Raw genomic sequence first — 18,217 nt, forward strand, 5'->3', positions numbered from 1 at the left:
TAATGGTAAACTTAATTTTCCTATTTAGTACCACTCAGTTACTTCTTTTTGGCCTCAAACTTGAACACCTTATTTTACAAGACTCTGGATCAGAAGTCATCAAACTATAGTCCCCTCGACAAATCCAGCTTGCTGCCTCATTTTATAAATAAAGTCATAATGGAACAAAGCTGTGCTCATTTATTTATGTATTATCTAACTTTCACACTACATAGGCAGAGCTGAATAGTTGCAGCAGAGACCCTATGTCTTCATTAAGCCTAAAATTCATTATTTGGCCTTTACAAAAAAAGTTTGCTGATGCTTGCCCTATATTATCAGACACCTATCTTTCTATTCTATCCCTCATTCACTAAGTTCCAACCACGTTAGTATTTGTATCATTGTTGGAAACCATTAGTTCTTTCCTCCCTTGAACATGTTTATCCAAAGATTTAGAATGAACTGGACTTTTACATGAATAAATCCATCTTTATTCTGGAGTCACTTCTTCAAAGGAGTCTTCACTGAATAGCCTGCCTTAATTAGGATCCTTCTGTATTCTCTTAGTCTTTGTTTCCTTCGTTGCATTTATTACAACTTACGGTCAACTTAAAATTGTTAAAATGTTGACAAATTCTCTTAAACAAGTATCTATCCATCAGTCACTCAATCCATCTTATTTTTAAACTATTTTGAAATAATTATAGATTCATAGGAAGTTACAAAAACAGTGGAGACAGGTCCCTATTTCCTTTACCCACTTTCTCTCAATGGGCACATCTTAAATAATTATAGTACAGTATTAAAAGCATGACTTTGGTACAAGGTGTGTATAGTTCTATGCCATTTTACAACATGTGTAGATAGATTCATGTAAACACCACTGCTATCAAGATGCAGAACTATTCCATCACCACAAAGATGTCCTTCAGGATACCTCTTTTTAGTCATACCTACCCCTCACAACTCCCCACACCATCCCTAATTCTTAGCAATCAGCAGTCTGTTCTCTATCTCTATCATTTTAATCTACTTCGTTTTTAATACATGCTTATATAATTTTGGACTATCACCTATACCAGAAATTAAGCTCCAAAACACAGGGACATATCCGTCTTATTCCCTGTTTTACTCTAACTTCTATATCCTATAGAATCCAAAATTGGTCTCTTTTGAGGTTATCTGGTAGTTTTCCCCAATCCAATTTCAATGCTCTATTTAAAAGCAGTCCCCCTCCTTCCTTTCTTTAAAGAGGAACTCAATCAATTCAGTGTCCTGCCAAAATTGTAATAACAGTTTTTATTAATAAACATGCTATTATTCACTAGCAATAGGCACTGAACATTATGTGATAATGTCGATCAATGTACTGAAAAAAAATGCACCATAAATGAAACATAAAAGTTAAGGGGGCAAGTATTTCAATATGCAGAGAATCATAATGCTTTATAAGAAACCTATCATGTTACAGTGTTTTGGAAGTATTATTTATTGTAATACTTGCACACTTTGTGAATAGCTATGTAAAATTAACAGCTGGATGGAGTTTCAGAATCATTTACCAACCAGTCGTATCTTATGAACAATTGCTTCAAATGCATTGACTTGATTTTTAAAAGAGCTGCTGACAACTTTGTGAAGACCTTGAAAAAGCATTTTATTCAAAAATAATTCTCCTAGGACTGCATGTGATTTCTGTGTTTATTTTATCTGCCTTTTATTGACAGTGTATTTTTGTTTCAATTGTTAACTTCAGAAATATTTAACATCCCTTGGAAAACTGATTTGCATCATAGCAGCCTCCTTTACTGTTAAGACGTCATCTGTCCTGCTACTTACTTGTCTCATGACATCATCTTCTGTGTCTCAAATCAGGTCCATTTGAAATTGGAATGATTATAACATCATAAACAGTGAAGAATTGGAGCAAGATGCCAATTGTGTTTCACCACCAGCCATTGCTTCTATTTCTACTCTATTGTACATTTTTAAATTACCCACTGCTTTATCCCAAGAATCATTTAAAAATTGTATAAGCATCTTTATTTTCCGCAATAATCCTTGTGGAGATGCAAAAACTCAAGTCCTAACAAGAACCTGGCTTATAACAAGTTCTTCTTCTTCTTTCTTCTTCTTTCTTCCTCCCCCTCCTCCTCTTTCTCCCTCCCTCCTCCCCATCCCCTTCTTCCCTTCTCCTTCTCCTTAGTGCAAAAGGATACAAAAGTTCCAAAGCAACTCTTTATTCTCCACAAAAACAATAATCTTCCATTATTTAAGTAATAAAATAATCAAACTGCAAAAACACTTTGCATATAAATATATGTTTTTTCCAAGAGGGAAAAAAAAATGACAGCATTTCTCTTTGCACATAGTTTCATTCAGGGAATCTGAATGAATACTGACATGTAAATGAAAATTCAGTGTCCTGTGATTTAGTGACCTAGTAGGAACTATGATAAGAATGTCAGCAACTCAGAGCCATCATAACTTTACGAAAAGAGATGAGGTACAAAGTAGGACTCTGTGTAAGCCACACCTGAAGGAGACATTACAAGGCAGAATTCATTGTCGTTTATTAATCATTTATAATAAAAGCAAAAACATTATAAAATATGTATTAAACACCATTAGGTAATGTTGCTAGTATCATTTCTTTTGAATATACAATTAAGTCTCAGGAAGATTTACAAGCCCTATTGCTTTTTTTCCCCCAATGTGTTTCTAATAAAATCTCATATTTGTTCTGATGATATATCTGGAGAAATATCTGGAAGTTTCCAGAGCTAAAGAGAGATGAATGAGAAAAACAACACCTGAAAAATGAATGATACATCTAAAAACGTTTCTGAACTGACACCTGACTCAAATATTTTGGTCAATGTTTGTTTTAGTATTTAGAGACATCTGTTGTTTAATTGTTCAACATGTTTTTCAACATGCTTTTGTTTTATTTAAGAATATATAGATCGAATAGTTTCCAGGAGCAGAAATGAATGATACAAAAGTCTTATACTTGAAAAATTTTAGCTTATTGAGTATCAAACTGATTTCTCATTTGGAATACCACAAGTATGGGTTTTGAGGTCATGAAGATACAGGTTTTAATATCAATTCCAACATTTCTTAGTTAAATAATGTTGTCTAAATTGCTGATCCACTTTGAGCCATTATTTTCTTGTGAGTAAAATAAGAATATTAAACTTTTCTCTGGAAGAATGATTGATGTTTCGATTAAATGAGAATATGATTATTCCCATATACTAGCTACTCAATAAAATTCACTTTATTCTTCACATACTTTTTATCATTTTAATATTCTTCTCTGCATGCTTTCCCATCTCCATTTCTTTAATGAAAGTATTATTTAGAATTTATACTTAAACCTGTCTTTTATGAATTCTTTTTTCCCCTAAAATCTCATTTTTTTCATACTCTTCATTACCAATAAAGGCCAAAGTCCCCTGAACACACATATCTCATCTCTCCCAACACCTCCTCCCTTGTGATCTGATCTTCAGTTTCTCACTCTCAGCAACCACCCTTGAATCTCAGAAGACAACTGGAAATCATCATTATCTTAAAGAACAGTAATGATCAAATTATCACTCCCAAACCTGCTCTCCTCTCTCTGTATCTCAATTGTTGGCAGCACCATTTTCTCAGCAAAGCCTTCCAGAAAACTTTGCTCTTTTTCCTCTCTTTACTTGATTACCAGGTTTTCTCCAACTTCTCTCTGACTTATTTATTCCTCTCCCTCATCCACATCATAATTGCCATCATCACAGTTTAGGGCCTCTTTGCACTCATTACACACTCCCTTTAAATGATTCGGCATAAATTTGTTCACCAGATTTTTATTCTCTTAACAACGTCTCTCCGGAACTTGCAGAATGTGACTGGAATACAGAAGACCCCAACACAGCTTATTTTCCATCTTTACCTTAAGAATGAATACACTACATATGAGGCCACCATTTGCTTCTCCATTTTATGAAACATATTGTTCCTTTTTTGTGTAGGTGATAAGCCCTATTCATCCTTTCAAGATTAACTGAAGTCTAAAGATTTTTCTACTTTGGAAAGCCTTTATGACATCTGACAAGCGAAATTATTTTTATCTACCTTTGTTCTCTAATAGCAATTGTGGCAAATTTAGATCATTGCCCCTTTCTAATCATACTGTATCCATTTGTTTATAGGTTTATATAATAATATATGCTGTATTTTCTCACTAAATGGGCAGCACCTTAGTGACAGAGCACCCCATTTTTTCACTTTTGAGTTACCTTGGCAAACTATACTCTTGAAAGATAATCATACTGGCTAGTATCCAAAATCTATAAAGAGCTCACCAAACTCCACACCCGAAAAACAAATAACCCAGTGAAGAAATGGGCAGAAAACATGAATAGACACTTCTCTAAAGAAGACATCCGGATGGCCAACAGGCACATAAAAAGATGCTCAACGTCGCTCCTCATCAGGGAAATACAAATCAAAACCACACTCAGATATCACCTCATGCCAGTCAGAGTGGCTGGCCAAAATGAACAAATCAAGAGACTGTAGATGCTGGAGAGGATGTGGAGAAACAGGAACCCTCTTGCACTGTTGGTGGGGATGCAAATTGGTGCAGCCACTCTGGAAAACAGTGTGGAGGTTCCTCAGAAAATTAAAAATAGACCTACCCTATGACCCAGCAATAGCACTGCTAGGAATTTACCCAAGGGATATAGGAGTACTGATGCATAGGGGCACTTGTACCCCAATGTTTATAGCAGCACTCTCAACAATAGCCAAATTATGGAAAGAGCCTAAATGTCCATCAACTGATGAATGGATAAAGAAATTGTGGTTTAGATACACAATGGAGTACTACGTGGCAATGAGAAAGAATGAAATATGGCCCTTTGTAGCAACATGGATGGAACTGGAGAGTGTGATGCTAAATGAAATAAGCCATACAGAGAAAGACAGATACCATATGTTTTCACTCTTATGTGGATCCTGAGAAACTTAACAGAAACCCATGGGGGAGGGGAAGGAAAAAAAAAAGAGGTTAGAGTGGAAAAGAGCCAAAGCATAAGGGACTCTTAAAAAGTGAGAACAAACTGAGGGTTGATGGGGGGTGGGAGGGAGGGGAGGGTGGGTGATGCGTATTGAGGAGGGCACCTTTTGGGATGAGCACTGGGTGTTGTATGGAAACCAATTTGACAATAAATTTCATATATTGAAAAAAAAAGACAGATAATCATACTGATTTACTAAGTGAATGAATGAATCATGTGGTATACTCTTGGCTGACACATAAAAGTACAAAATAAAAGTTTGTTGACTTTAATTAAAATGAAGTAGTATGGAGAGAGCTAATGGCTTCTTATTGTATATAGAATTTTATGTCCCAAATGCCGGTTATTACTGATTTTTTTTAAATGTTTATGTATTTTTGAGAGAGAGAGAGAGCCAGAGCCAGAGCCAGAGTGTGAGCAGGGGTGGTGAAGGGGCAGAGAGAGAGGAGACACAGAACTCCAAGCGGGCTCCAACTCAGGAACTGGGAGATCATGACCTGAGCCACCCTGGCACCCCTACTTATTTTTCACTGTGTATTTTTAAACTAGTAATAAGTTACAAATTTGTATTATATTAATAAATAATTTATTACACCTAAGAAATCTGACATATTTCTCAGAATTACATTTTACCAAGTATTTACAAAATAATCAATATATGTTACGCATTTATTGATCTGAAGACATCTTCTCAAACTTGGCAGGAGTATTTTTCTTGTGAATTCTTACACACCATTGTTTTTCAACTCAAAAACTGTATTCAAGCAAAGCCTAATGTTAAAATATCATATTATTAAGTAAAACAAAAAAATTCCAAGCAGGTACAGAGCTCCGATATTAACTACCCTTCCTGCAGCCCATATTCCTCCCTGTGCACTGGCTCCCCAAAGGCTATTCAATAAGCACCACTCTCAAAACAGGATGAATAAGTTAGCAACAATCTGCTCTTAAGTACCATCTTCTATAACAGATGCTCAATGATTTCAGAAGTAAGGAGTTGGTATGAGAGCAGTGGGCATTTTAAGTGGATTAACATATTTGGTCATCAGTTAAGTGTGTACCCCTACTATTTTTTTTATGCAAACTCTTTCTCTGTGCTATTATACCTTCAACTTCTCCTCTGTCTTGTACCAAGCAGCTGTCAAAAGCCTTCAATTAGAATCTGTATTAATCTAGTTTGTTTATGAGAAGATAAGTGGCCTGCAGACATCCGTAAACGCATTTGAAGATGTCCTGGAAAATTTTATTTTCATTATTTTAAAAATGTTGACACTTGTTGTTTTTATTTATGACCTTGATTTTGTCTTAAATGTGGGAAGATTCCATGAGGATGTGACAAACAGGTAGGACAACATGTACACTATCAAACAGGATATAGGAATATTGAAACTATTAAGGAGAAAATAAAAAGTAGCCTATTAAATTTCCCTACAGCTCTGGGGAAAAAAAGAACATTTAAACATCCTTTTAGGATATAAAATTTTATTTTATGGGTTAATCCTGCTATATTTCATGATTTTTTTCCTGGTTTTTTTTTTCTTTATACAGATTTTAGGATTCTCTTTATTCATTTTTTGGAACAAATAGCATTTACTGGTATCTAGGTACTGCTCCAATTTCTAGAGATATAGAGTGGACAAACACAAATCTCCAGCTGTGTGGAGTTTGTATTTTAGTAGTGATAACAGATATTAAGATAAACAAGTAAAATACAGTTTTTTTGTCAGTAATGCCACTTATAAATTGGTATCAATGTAGTCTTGTAATGATCTCCCTATTTTTTCCATCTTTAACTTAAAACTTTTAATACGCTTTCTGTGAATTTTTCTTAATTTTCCAAACACTTTAGGTTTTTCTCTATGGTCCTGACTTTTAACTGTGATCCTTCAGCCACTGCACCCTATCTTTCTCTAACGATCTCTCTCTCTAAATGATTTGTGTTCCACTGGCAGCTCTGTGCCAAAGAAAGTGATATATCCTGATGAAGCCATTAAGCACTGTACTACAGACATTAAGGGGATGATATAGGCATGATTTCAATCATGCAAAAGGAAACTACCCAAGTTCTAAGAAGAAAAAGCACCAGAGAGCTTAGCCCACTCCAGTCTACATTTTCATTTCATTAGATTGAAATCTGGGAGCGTCAGAACAAATTAACGTTTTCTCCCCACAAGGCAATCACTGTTAAGTATCATCATCAGATGCATGTTGAGCACCCGCAGGGAGAAGGGCTGGGCCTTAGAATATGCAGCACACTGAAAAGAACCAAAGCACACACAGAGGAGAAATGAGTCGATAATATGGAAAAGATGTTAGAGGCAGTTGAACTTTTCACTCTGTGTTGTCATGAAGATTTTCTTTAAGAATCTCTGTTCCCTATAAGTCATGATATTGTTTCCAAGTTCTGTTAGAACCCCAAATTATACTTAAATACCTGTCTAATTATCCCCACACTTAAAGTTTTACAATATTCAATTTTCTTTGAAATACAGTTGTAACTTGCTTTATAAAATAAATGCTTAAATGGAATACAGAAATTATGTATTTTTGAGAAGCCAAGATTTTTACATTTAGAAGAGTAAGAGTGAAAGGTCTAGGAGACAGTGTGCTTGCCAAATGCAAAATTAGAATAATTGTACTTTAATTTAATTTTATTATTGGGATGAATTTGAAATAATAGAATGTTCAAGCCATTCCGCATTTATTTTCTGCTTTGTTAAAGTTCATTTTTTTAATTGAAATACTAAATTATATTGTACATGGTATATGTACCAGGTGGTATATATGATAAAGTAATATCTGTAAAGCATATTATATTTTGATAATGATTAACAAATCCCATCTAACAAATCAGAGATGGCTCCACCAGTCCAAAGTAAGAAAAAAATATTCAAATCGCTTAAATTCTTTTCAAAAATACTTACTAGTATTTCACTAAACTTACGCTATCTTTCATAATGATACATTCTGGATAATGGAAAATATAACTTTTAAGCATAAAACAAAAATAAGCATTTGAAATTACAATCATACCAAAAAATAAAACAGATTTATCTCTTTAATGGTAATTTAAACTGCTGAACACTAAGGCACAGAATTTCACTATAAATCGCTTATTTTCTCTGAAAAATATTAAATATGTTTCAACTTTATATAGGTACCCTAGGTTCCTATTAATACCAATTATTTAACTAAGAATATTAAAATGCAGACCCCAGGGCCTATGGAACTATGAAGAGTCATTTGTCTCTGCATAAAATCACACTGAACTGTTCAGCTTTAAAGATCTGAAGGCCTGCTTTTCTGAACTTATTTTCCCATCTCTTTTTCCCATCATATTGAAAGCTTTTAGCTTTCACTGCCATTTATTCATTTGATAAAAATTATCTTCTCTCTTTTGGTTATTAGTCTAAATGAATGTGATCTTGAATAGTAAAACCAATCTTCTTAGACATAGGTATAAACTAAGAGTATATAGACCTTGCATGAGGATCCTACGATCATCTCTTTAACCTTTGTATATGGATAGTGAATTTGCTTTGAATCAGTAATTTTGTGTGTGCATACAGGAATGTGATACATCACTAATTTGATTTCTCTTAATACAAAAAAAGAGAGGTCATTATTTGAAAACACAGGAATTAGAACACACAAATTATAATTAAAAACCTATCAGAACTTAAAGTGACACTGAGGTCTGGTAACTGGTTGATCTGTAAAACTTGTTTTTATTTACTGTTTTGAAATTATTTTGGTGTTTGATTGGTGATATGTTTTATATGGATATGATCATTTTCCATGTGGTTAACATTCAACTAAGTGGGTTTTTTTGTTCTTTGTTTTTGTTTTTTTTTTTGTTTGTTTGTTTTTGATATAAGAGCATCAATACCGGAACGGGCTCTTTCACAAATGAATTTAAATGCTAACTGGAGAACAGGGAACCACATAAGTAAAAACCTGAATAAAAACACAGGATAACACCATGAAGATCTGGTGTTTCAAATTATAAGTGTGGGACTTTTCTATTCCAAATGTGATCTGTGGCCTAGCAGCATCTGTTTCACCTGGCAACTTGTTAGAAATGCACACCTGTAGCCATGATCCCGCATCTATCAGAGTTAGCATGTTTTATAAGATCCCTGTGCAGTTTGTATGCACATTTACATTTGAGAAATGTTTTCACAGATCACCATAGATTTATTATGATCATGAATACTTTCCCAATACATGGAAGATGCCATACTTGCCATAGCAGAAACACATAACAGGGTAAACACCATAAGAAGTTCTAGATCTCAAAATCTAGGTAGTACAGGTAATTCAATAACCAGGTAAAGGAAACATACACCTAGGAAGATTTTGGGGAGATAGGAAAGGCTGAGTGGTCTGTCAAATAACCTCCTAGTGGTAAATTCTTGATATTCCACTAAGTTTAAACTCTTTTCTTTGTATCGAATCCTTATTAAAATTAAATATACTCTAATTAAATCCCACCCCATCTCTCTAAATCCTACCCATCTTTCAACCCTCCTATTTATTGCCTTTCTCTCCTTTGAGATCTTATTCAGGCTTCTCTCTTGGAAGGGATTCTCACCCCTTAGAAGCCCTAAAGCAAAATCCTATCTGGACCACTTCTTTGATACTGATTTTCTTTATCATATTGCTAGGTGGGGCTGTTTTCATGTATGTAACAGACTAAACATACTTCTGTGTATCTAATCTTACAGCATACACCAGACTGTAAGATCCTTCATGGGACTAGCCATAGTATATCATTCTTTGTAACTCTGTCAGCATGTATCACAGTGTCTATACCATAAGGGCTTGAATGAAAGAGCTGAGCAGAACATGTAATAAAGGACAGCTCAAGAGACACATACCTAGAACTGAAAGGCTACACTGAACAAGATTAGTTTTAATAGTTCTCTATTTGCCCAGATGTGCTCAAGACTACTAATAACACCACTCTTCATAGAGTTATCTGAGGGAGCCTACAAGAATGCTGTGAAGGGATAGCATAGCTGTTGATGTAGTTGGCAAATGTGGAAGCATTGAAGGTGATATGTAATATCTGTATCTATATCTCTATATAGATATAGATAGATAGATAGATAGATATAGATATATATTACCTGTTATTGATCTTTTCTTCTGATCTGTCCCCAAGTTAACTCTTACTTGCTATCCTGAACATTCTCTGTATGCTTTGGCATCAATATTTTACATTCACTATTATTTCAGAAAGGAACATCCTTTTTTAAAATCAGATTGAGAAAATTAAAGAGGAATCCTGGGCAATTTGCTGTGAATTCAAGTAGATGTTACAATTTGCTAATGGGAGGGTGGGCAGGTAGACTTTGAGTTAGCTTGCCTAGCTTAAGGGACAGATGCAGGTAGGGAGAGAGCAAGAGTAAGGAGGATCAAGTTTATCCTTTCTAGTAGCAAGACCTCACTCAATTACCCACTTCTATTAGGTGAGATAAGAAAGGGTAAAAGCTTACTAATGTCATCATCCAGAAATAAAACTTCAGTATGCTTTAAATTTTTACATTACATCTAGTTGGATTTTCATTGTTCATATCTATGTGCACTGGAGTATAAGTAGTAAAATTGTTAACTTGACAGACTATGTGATATAAGGAGTCAGATTCTTATTTTAGATACATTTTAGGTTGTACAAACCCCTATCTTCTATTTAAGCCAGCACTTAAGTATGTATGAGTATCACCTGGGGAGTGTGCAGGGATCTAGATTCCTTGGTCCCAAATCTCAGTCACTCTAATTTTTTTAGGTCTAAAACAGGATATACACTCAAACTTTTTTTTAAAAAAAATTTTTAACGTTTTATTTATTTTTGAGACAGGGAGAGACAGCATGAACAGGGGAGGGTCAGAGAGAGGGAGACACAGAATCTGAAACAGGCTCCAGGCTCTGAGCTGTCAGCACAGAGCCCAACGTGGGGCTCGAACTCAAGGACCGTGAGATCATGACCTGAGCCGAAGTCGGCCGCTTAACCGACTGAGCCACCCAGGCGCCCCTACACTCAAACTTTTAAAGAGAACAAAGAGCAATGTCAAAAATAGGATTTTTTTTCAACGTTTATTTATTTTTTGGGGGACAGAGAGAGACAGAGCATGAACGGGGGAGGGGCAGAGAGAGAGGGAGACACAGAATCGGAAACAGGCTCCAGGCTCTGAGCCATCAGCCCAGAGCCTGACGCGGGGCTCGAACTCACTGACCGCGAGATCGTGACCTGAGCTGAAGTCGGACGCTTAACCGACTGCACCACCCAGGCGCCCCTCAAAAATAGGATTTTAATGACCAGTTTTTTAGAAATCAGGTTGGTTGCTTTTTAAATGCTTCTTTTCCACCCTGTAGTGTTCATTTCTCTCTTACTCCTGAAGTTAGCAGTAAAGAAGGTAAAATACTTAAATATATGGTCTGTTGATGAGTATTCAGAAATAATATTCTGGAGACGGTATCCCTATGTTCTAGTTGGCCAACACAGTCCAAGATGAAACTTTTTGCCCAGCAATGCATTTTATATCATTCTCAAAGGATCCAAGTTTGAACAATGAATTACATGATGACTGTAATTCTATATTAACAACTACAACTGAAGGATATGGAGAAATGCATATGTATCTAAATAATTCTTTTTTCTGCTTTCCAAAGTGTTTCTTAAGTAAAGAGCATAGATGTCATTCAAAATGTGTTTTTCCAAGATGAAGTGACTACATAACTTTTAAAGGGTTATGGTCCTCAAACTGTATCCTTAATAACAAATTCTCCACTGTTATTGGGAGGTGAGGGATGTATTAAGAAAACTAATGTCAACAACTAGGCTAAAAACCTAATGTCAATAAAATGTCAAAACATAAATCTAAAAATAATTTAATTTAAAATAAATGAAACCATCATTTATATAATTCCATTAGGTTTTTCTGCCAGACCTTAATTCAAAATGTGTAAATTATTAACCATATTACATTGTATTCAGTTCTTCATTTTTCATTAATAGGTGGCTGCCTAAATTTCTACAGTTGCTATAATTTTTCTTGAGAATTTATAGAATTTTAATATTAGATTACATGAAAAAAATACTGACTAGTTTTTTTTTTAACCTTACATTTTTACTCACCCTGTTCAACTACTAAAACTCAATTTATTAAGGGTGTATAAGCAGCAAGAGGAAGCAGGGAACGATGCTGCAGCTGCTATAAATCCAAATTTCTGAAAATTGAAAATCACTTGCAGGATCTTCAGTTTCTATGCCTCAAAACGAACAGGGAAGCAGACTTGCACTACAAATGTGTACCCTTTCTTCCTGGAAATTCAGAGACTTGACATTATAAGACTGTTGGGATTCTAATTTTACTCAAGAATTCTAACTAGCCCAATGCCAATCTTTAGGACTTTCCTTTTTTCTTTCTTTCTTTCTTTTTCTTTCTTTCTTTCTTTCTTTCTTTCTTTCTTTCTTTCTTTCTTTCTTTCTTTCTTTCTTTCTACCTACTTGTCTGCGTACCTATTTGTTTTTCAATCCACCACCACAAATTCACTAAGGGCTAAGTGAATATGCCTACCCTTCGTGAAACAAGCTCTTTTGCCTTGCTTGCCCCATGTGAGCTGACTTCACTCCTCCATCCCTTAGCATGATCTCTCATCTTAATCAAATGTCTGTATCTAACCATCACTTCTCCACTTCTGGGAAATAAGACAGACCACCACACTGACTCAGATGCAAATAGACGTGCTAGAAGCACTGTTTGCCAAGACCTGATATGTAAATGCCATCCTATAGTACGTATTGGTACTGAGAGTCAACTTCCCAAATCTTGTGTATGTGGCTGTGGTTTCAGAATCAGAGTTGTGTGACACCAACCACAGCAGCTTCAAAGGAATGGATATCAAAACAAGGTGAGCTCTGCTGAAAAGATGATTTTTCCCAGGAAATAAAAATAAGTTTAGAGGATGGAAAGAGAGCTAATTCACTCTCCATCTCTAGCAGCTCATTGCCAGTCAGTTCCAACATCAAAGGAGCCCAGTTCATTTGAAGCCCGTCTTCTATCATCCTGCTTTCAGACTCCCCATCCACCTCTTCTTCCTGCATACAGAGTTCCTATCCTACCTATATTCAGTCTCAAATTCTACTTAAGGATCCCTGAGCTCAAACTCCTACCTAGGTAATGGTGAATCTTACTTGACTTGGATCTATCACCTGCTTCTTAGCCCAAGTGCCACACTTAATTCCATAAGACCAATGCAGTCACCACCTTCAAGCTTGGACTTTAGCTCAACGCACTAACTACTTGGATTAAAATGACCAATCCACCTTCTTGCATTGAAGCTTAGCTTGAGTATTTGCCTTACAAAGATTAAATATAATTGTGTAAATTCCAGATTTTGTAAAAACCTACACAATCTTCTCTGTTGGTATTTTTTAAATATATTGGGCTTGACATTCCAGTTTTTACCAAGTGTTGTTTCAAAGAATAAGATAGGATTCTGTTCAGACTCATCTGATCCAAATCTCCAGGCAAGCATAGAAGGAAAGGAATGGAAAGGCTCTGAAAAAACTTCTCAAGCAGGCATGAGAAATAGGCAGGTTGATCTATTTAAAATCTCTTACAATTTTAGATCATTAGTTTCCTTGGCATGCTAAGTGTTCAATGTAAAGACCTAATGCTCAACCAAATACCACAAAAACAAATCAAAACAAAAATCAAAACTGGGAAGGGAGGGAGGAAAGTTCACCACATTCTTAGGCAGAAGTTTTCCAACATTTTAGCTAAAACTTACTTGAATGTAAGAATGAAGAATGTCTCAAACTTATTCATGGTTAATGCAAAATTTCCAGTTGGCACTGAAAAGAATTTTCAGGGAAGTCTGAATAGTGCAACTGATTGTCCTACATGGACTACTTTATTTTAATAATAATGTTCATGAGTAACTGTTTAAGAGATAATTGGTGTGTGCTTATATAAAAAGTAGATCTGGGCTACCATTTAATTTGTGCTATATCTCAAAACTGTGATCTTCGGCATCATTATGCAAACTTGAAATCTACTTCTGCAGTTCTGCAATTTTAAATAGGATATGTTCATAGGCAAGATTTAGAGCAAGTAAGTACTTATCTGAAAAGCTTAACCTTCACAGGAGGTAAGCTGCACTGAAACTTTACAATAAACTGTTTGTGGAAGCAGAGTGAGAGAAGAGAGAGAAAAGCACTAGTGTATGTGCAATATAATTTGCATTTCATAAAGCCAGTGGAAAAATATCATTGGTCAATTGCTCTGACACTCATGAATTTATAACTGAGAGTACTGTTTATATTTGCAGTACTCTATTTAATATTATATTAAATAGAATATATGTGCATGTATGCATAAAACTTTTCTGTCTATATTATTTGGCAACTGTTCTTAATTACATTAAGGTGGTTCTAGAACCAGAGTTTATAAGTGAGAATTAAAACCTTAAGGTTGACGCCCAGGTTTATATTTCAAGTTGCATATTCAATTTTATGTTGTTGCACCTCTAGGTCTACATGGTATGAAACATTTTAGTGATAATCATCTTCCCAGTGAACTTTATGTTTTAACCTAATACTGACATTAAAGTATTTGGGCATCACTACTTTAAGTGATCATTAAAAAAAATCATTCTGTAATAATAATAATAATATATGTGCACAGCACTGATTCAGTATTAGAGGGACTTTTACATTCATTATTTGATTGAATCTTTGTGAATCATCTATCCTTCACAGACAAAGAAACTGAGCCTTCAAGAGACTCTGTAATTTACTAAACTATACAGCTGAAATGAATCAGACCAGGGACTTGCAACCTGGTTTTATGAATGGTATCTAGATACCTCATTAATTCATTACTGAATGAATTTGGAACATTATTTATGTGTTTATTTATTCAAGGACCTGTTGATGCTTGGGGATCTAAGTAGAGCAATACTAATAAGTATGCGTACAGCACCTAACAGAAATAGCAACACAACATCAACAACAACGATAATAAAAAGTGGTAATGAAGCAAAACAAAGGAAAAGTACAAAAGATAAATCAGGATAGAAGCATCTGCATTTGCCCTATGATGAATTATACAGACAAATATATTATATTTAAATATACTGGTGGAGTTTAGTACAACAGTTAGACCATTTTAAAATATATATTCTAATTCAGACAAACGTCAGTGTCCATTGCTACTAAAAAAAAAGTTTTTAAAATAAAATGTTAGACTCCAAAATTGTGATCTGCTGTATTGTATTCAACTTGGAACTCCATTTTTGTAGAAGTTTTCATGTGATTTTAAATGGGACTAATTATAAGCAAACTCCAAATAATTTTTCCAAGTCTTTGTGAATGCACAAAGCTATGGAATCATGCATCTAGAACACCACCACCCAGTGGGACTTTCTGCAGTGATGAAAATGGTTTATATTTACACTATCTATATTTGGCAACTGAGTATTTGAAAAGTGGCCAGTGGCACTGAGGAACTGATCTTTAAATCTTTAACTCAAACAATTTAAATTGAAGAAGCCACAGATGACAAGTGGGTACCATATTGGACAGTGCAGATCTAGAACCTAGCCACTGAATGAGTCATAAGTGAGGACAAGCAGCAGTGCAATCACCAAGGAGCTTGCTAGAAATGCAGAATTAGGGTGCTCTGAATTAGAACACTTATGAGCAATTTCTCCAGTTGATTCAAATGTACTATTAAAGTTTGAGAGAGAGTGACCTAACATTAATTAGTGATCTAAATATTTAACTCACATTGTCAGTGCTGTATAATTTCAAATTTTAATAGAGAAAACATAAACATAAATCATGATATTGCTTTTAAGGGTAAAGAGCCTGCGACTGTCTCTACCAAAAACAAAATATTTCTATGTAGAACGCTAGGCAATGAGTTGATTTCCAAATATCCAGATGTTCAGCATTATGCTTCCAAAATATACAGCCCCACCTACTCTTCAGATGAAAATTTGCCTCCAGATGTCTGGCATCATGTAGGTGCCAGTACGTCCTTCAGAGCTGCTCATGGCCAACTTACTCACTGTACACTTGTGAATTGCCATGATGATCTGTAAAGGAAAACAAGTGCTGGTTTTCCAAAATATTTTCTGTCAGAAGAGGCAATTAAACTTGTTAAGGGAGAGTGGCCACCAAAGTGTGGAGCGTTGTGCTTCTCTGCTTTTGCCATTTCCTACACACAGACCAGAAACCTCAACTCCCTAGAGAATAGGTATTAACACTGCCTGAAAATGAAAAACAGATTATCTCCATCTAAACTGTTGCATCTTTTCCCTTAATGTTTTAGTTTGGGGGTGTTTTAAAATATAGACAGTTTAGAGAGGAAAGCTTGTAATATATCATCTTCAGCAGCTCACTGGAGAACACGTAACACTTTTATCCCTGTTATCATTAACCTGCTAACAGATTGTTTATTCAGTTACTTGATTTTGACTTGGGGAGGCACAGAAAGCCAAACCTGCTTCTAACAGGGTAATTGAACAAGGAAGTTTCAAGTAGAGGAAGTTGGGAAGGTGGTGGCATACATGTGATTGGGAAGTATCCCCATGCACACCAGAGAAGGATTAACTATGGGTTAGCTCACTGGGATGACTCATAGCCATGGAGGTCTGTCCACTACGTATGGGTAGTCTCAGACTCAGGAGACCCCCCAGAGTTGCCTGAAAATCCTTCAGCTTTTCTTTGCTCAGTTTCTTTTCCCATTCTCCATAGGTGTATGTTCAGAACTTTGGCTTTTCTCAAGCTCCTTTTTCTAAGGACCACTGCTATCCAACTCTGGACAGATCATTTGGAGGCCATGAGGTGAGAACCTTTTAAATTGCTGCCCCCTCCCCCACACAATCAGTTCTGAATATGTATGTCTCTACATCAAATCCCATCTTACTCTCCTTTTGTTCCCATTCCAGTGAACAGGAATTTCATGCTGTAGCCCTGGAGTAAGCTTGCCACCTATATTCTAGATAACTCAACATATCAACATATCAACATATCAACTAATCCCTACTATTTCCTACTTGAGTCTGTTCTTTTGTAACTTGTTCCCTTCGACCTGTATAAAAAAAGTATATATCTCTAACTTGTTTCAAAATATTAAAAAATGAAACCTCCCTTGATAACATGCTACATACACTCTAGTCACACTTTATCTACTGTATTTCAGAGCCAAACAAATGAGTCACCTATCTTCACAGCATTTTCAAACACACTGCAATCCAATTTTCTCTAACCATTTTCTTGAAAATTTCTAAACATGTTTTTCAGTAATCTAGTGCTACATACTGCGGGATGGGGGTGGGGGGGGATGGGGAGAGCACAGACCCCTTACTTTTTATCTTAGCTAACCTGCAATATTTAATCTTGATTGTCCACGCTTTCTTTCTGGATACTTTTCCTCATATGGTCCCTATGACTACGTTGTCTTTTGCTTTTCTCTGTCTTACTGCCTTCTATTCAATCTTTCCATAGCTTCATTGTTCTCAGTTCTTTATACATCGGTGCTCTTTTCTCCAGGCCCTTTTCTCTGATCTTTACATACTTTCTCTGGGTGGCCTTATTTTGCTCATAATTTCACATATGGCCTTTACACTTACTCACTAATCTCTCTCCAACCTCTTCTTTTCTGAAATCAGCCCGGTGTACTCAATAAACTATAGGGTACTTCTACTTTCCTTTTCACAACCATTGACTTTAAAACTCAACATATTGAAAACAGGACATTTCTTTGCCTAAAAATTCTAGAAGCTCATTCAGTGACTTCTCAACTTTGATGAATGAGACCAGTTATTTCATTCTGAAAATGAGACCTCTTCAGTACCCCCAATACTCCCCACCTCTCATATGTAAGAACTCTTATATTTCATAGACTATCTCCTAATGTCTCACGGATGTATCTGTAATTCTATACGTGCTCAGCTACTGAACTTGGCCAAGCTTTATTAATTTCTTATCCCTGACTATTGCAGAAGCTATTTAACTGCCCTCAAGTCTCCTATACTTACCTTTTCAGTCAGAGTAAGTATTCTTAAGTATAAGGGGATATTCCACATCCCTACTTAAAAATTCTTCATTGTGTTGGGGGGCCTGGGTGGCTCAGTCAGTTGAGTGTCTG

At 35.5% G+C, this 18,217-nt stretch overlaps 2 long non-coding RNA genes across 4 annotated transcripts in view; one reads left to right on the forward strand and one right to left on the reverse strand.

Annotated features, from left to right (window-relative positions):
- The window catches only part of LOC109502680, a 799,154-nt gene that overhangs the window by 347,158 nt on the left and 433,779 nt on the right, over positions 1-18,217 (reverse strand). Inside the window, exon 8 of one of the 3 annotated variants that reach the window (XR_006583186.1) lies at positions 12,082-16,160. The exons of the other annotated variants lie outside the window; for them this stretch is intronic. This is a non-coding gene — a long non-coding RNA (uncharacterized LOC109502680). Of the gene's footprint in view, positions 1-12,081; positions 16,161-18,217 lie in introns of those variants that run through there. 3 annotated transcript variants of the gene reach the window in all.
- LOC123379145 overlaps positions 1-18,217 on the forward strand; it is an 81,126-nt gene that overhangs the window by 53,223 nt on the left and 9,686 nt on the right. Inside the window, exon 3 of the long non-coding RNA XR_006583190.1 lies at positions 16,822-16,911. This is a non-coding gene — a long non-coding RNA (uncharacterized LOC123379145). The remainder of the gene's footprint in view (positions 1-16,821; positions 16,912-18,217) is intronic.

This window comes from Felis catus, chromosome C1 (assembly GCF_018350175.1).
Source record: "Felis catus isolate Fca126 chromosome C1, F.catus_Fca126_mat1.0, whole genome shotgun sequence".
NCBI lineage: Eukaryota > Metazoa > Chordata > Mammalia > Carnivora > Felidae > Felis > Felis catus.